This window comes from Taudactylus pleione, unplaced genomic scaffold (assembly GCF_031769625.1).
Source record: "Taudactylus pleione unplaced genomic scaffold, aTauple2 ptg000095l, whole genome shotgun sequence".
Lineage (NCBI taxonomy): Eukaryota > Metazoa > Chordata > Amphibia > Anura > Myobatrachidae > Taudactylus > Taudactylus pleione.
The window spans coordinates 15,619,904-15,623,331 of NW_028284497.1; positions in this window are offsets into that span (position 1 = coordinate 15,619,904).

Genomic DNA, 3,428 nt, shown 5'->3' on the forward strand with positions numbered 1-3,428 from the left:
TGTGTACATCCTCATCCTCACAAAGTATTAACTCGTCCCAACTTGAATCCACCACCACAGGTCCCTCTGTACCTTCTGGAGGCTGGTCTCCCTGGAAGAGCTGATAATTCATTTTGATGAACATCATCTTCTCCACATTCTGTGGAAGCAACCTCCTACACCTTTCGCTGACAAGGTTCCCGGCTGCACTAAACACTCTTTCGGAGTACACACTGGAGGGGGGGCAACTCAGGTAAAATAGAGCCAGTTTGTACAGGGGCCTCCAAATTGCCTCTTTTTCCTGCCAGTACAGGTATGGACTGTCTGACATGCCTACTTGGATGCTGTCACCGATGTAATCCTCCACCATTCTGTCAATGGTGACAGTATCATATGCAGTGACAGTAGACATGTCAGAAATTGTTGCCAGGTCCTTCAGTCCGGACCAGATGTCTAAACTTGGTCCTGCCTGCCCTGCATCACCGCCAGCGGGTTGCTTAGGATACCTAAGTTTTTTCCTGGCAGCCCCAGTTGCGGGAGAAAATGAAGAAGGAGCCGTTGACGTGTCACGTTCCGCTTCAGCTGACAGTGTGTTCACCAGCAGGTCTTTGCACCTCTGCAGGCTTGTGTTGGCCGGAAAGAGAGACACCACATAGGCTTTAAACCTAGGATCGAGCACGGTGGCCAAAATGTAGTGGTCTGATTTCAACAGATTGACCACCCTGGAATCCTGGCAAAGCGAATGAAGGGCTTCATCCACAAGTCCCACATGCCGAGCGGAATCGCTCCGTCTTAGCTCCTCCTTCACTTTCTCCAGCTGCTTCTGCAAAAGCCTGATGAGGGGAATGACCTGACTCAAGCTGGCAGTGTCTGAACTGACTTCACGTGTGGCAAGTTCGAAGGGCTGGAGAACCTTGCACAACACGGAAATCATTCTCCACTGCGCTTGAGTCAGGTGCATACCCCCTCCTTTGCCTATGTCATAGGTGGATATATAGGCTTGTATGGCCTTTTGCTGCTCCTCCATCCTCTGAAGCATATAGAGGGTTGAGTTCCACCGCGTCACAACCTCTTGCTTCAGGTGATGGCGGGGCAGGTTCAAGAGTGTTTGCTGGCGCTGAATGGCGAAAGTGGCCAGAAATTTTTCGGGCCACCCAAAGCGTCTCCTGCACGCCCCTGTCGCTTTTCAGAAAATTCTGCACCACCAAGTTTATTGTGTGAGCAAAACATGGGACGTGCTGGAATTTGCCCAGATGTAATGCCCGCACAATATTGGTGGCGTTGTCAGAGACACAAATCCCCAGGAGAGTCTAAGTGGGGTAAGCCACTGGGCGATGATTTCCCTCAGTTTCTCTAAGAGGTTGTCGGCGGTGTGCCTCTTACTGAAACTGGTGATACACAGCGTAGCCTGCCTTGGAACGAGCTGGCGTTTCTGAGATGCTGCTACTGGTGACGCTGCTGCTGTTGCTGCGTAAGGTGATACATCTACCCAGTGGGCTGTCACAGTCATATAGTCCTTAGTCTGCCCTGTTCCACTTGTCCACATGTCCGTGGTTAAGTGGACATTGGGTACAACGGCATTTTTCAGGACACTGAGGACACTTTTTCTGACGTTTCTGTACAGTCTCGGTATCGCCTGCCTAGTGAAGTGGAATCTAGACGGGATTTGGAACCGGGGACACACTACCTCCATCAATTGTCTAAATCCCACTGCACTAATGGCGGATACCGGACGCACGTCTAACACCAACATAGCAGTCAAGGCCTCAGTTATACGTTTTGCTTCAGGATGACTGCTGTCGTACTTCATCCTCCTCGCTAAGGACTGTTGGAGGGTCAATTGTTTAGTAAAAGTAGTGGTGTTCCTACTTCCTCTCTGGGATGATGAACGACTCCCAGCAGCAGCAACAGCAGCAGCGGCAGCAGTAGGCGTAGCAATGCAGGATCCTCCGGAGGAATCCCGGATAGGAGAGTCAGTCATGCCAGTGACATGGCCTGCAGGACTACTTCCGATCCTGACTAAGGAGGAAATTGACGAGGAGGGAGTTGACGGTGTGGTTTGCAGGCGCTTGGATACAACAGGACAACGGGATTTAGGTGTCCCTGGACTGCTTACGGTCTTAGCCAAAGTTTCTGAACTTGACAGTAACTTTTTATGAACGCGCTGCAGGTGCCGTATAAGGGAGGATGTTCCTAGGTGGTTGACATCCCTACCCCTACTTATTTCACCTTTACATATGGTACATATGGCAAGACAGTTGTTGTCCGGATTTGGATAGAAATATTGCCAGACCAAAGAGGTGGAATGTTTGGTCTTCTGCCCAGGCATGACCGTGATGGGCTTTTTCATCCCACGGACAACAACTGTCTCCCCCGGAGCCTGATTTAAACAAACCACATCACCATCAGAATCCTCCTCGCCAACTTCCTCCTCAGCGCCAGCTACACCAGTATCCTCATCCTGTTGTACTTCAACAGTGACATCTTCAATTTGCATATCAGCAAGTGGACTGTGGGTGCTCCTTTCAGCACTTGCAGGGGGCATGCAAATGGTGGAAAGAGCCACCTCTTCCCGTCCAGTGCTGGGAAGGTCAGGAATCGCAAACACCACCACACTTGGACTCTCCTTGGGGATTTGTGATATCTTCTTAGAAAGCACAGTTCTTCGCTGTGCTTTTGCCAGCTTAAATCTTTTGATTTTTTTAGTGGGAGGAGGGCTTCCATCATCATGTGAAGCTGAACCACTAGTCATGAACATACTAGGGATCGACCTTAGCCGTTCCTTGCCACTCCGTGTCGTAAATGGCATATTGGCAAGTTTACGTTTCTCTTAAGCTGATTTAAATGTTTTTTTCAAGGTCATTTTCCTGAACTTTGTCATTTGGGATTGTATGTGCCCTCTACTATGACATTGGGCATCGGCCTTGGCAGACGACGTTGATGGCATGTTATCGTCTATGTCATGACTAGTGGCAGCAGCTTCAGCACTAGGAGGAAGTGGTTCTTGATCTTTCTCTATTTTATTTTTATCGGAGAAAGTTTGGTCCTCCATTTATGTTATATCGATTTGATATATACGTGCGGCTAAACACAGAAAATAATTTTTTTTTTGGTTTGGACTGGAGTGTACTTTGGGGGTTACAGCACCCTTTAACGGTCAAGCCAGCCGGCCCTTTACTTATGACACAGGTGCACGCTTGGCACTACTTTGTTGATGCACGTGCGGCTACAGCGCACACAATTCACAAACACAGAAAATATTATTTTTTTTGGTTTGGACTGGAGTGTACTTTGGGGGTTACAGCACCCTTTAACGGTCAAGCCAGCCGGCCCTTTACTTATGACACAGGCGCACGCTTGGCACTACTTTGTTGATGCACGTGCGGCTACTGCGCACACAATTCACAAACACAGAAAATAATTTTTTTTTTGGTTTGGACTGGAGTGTA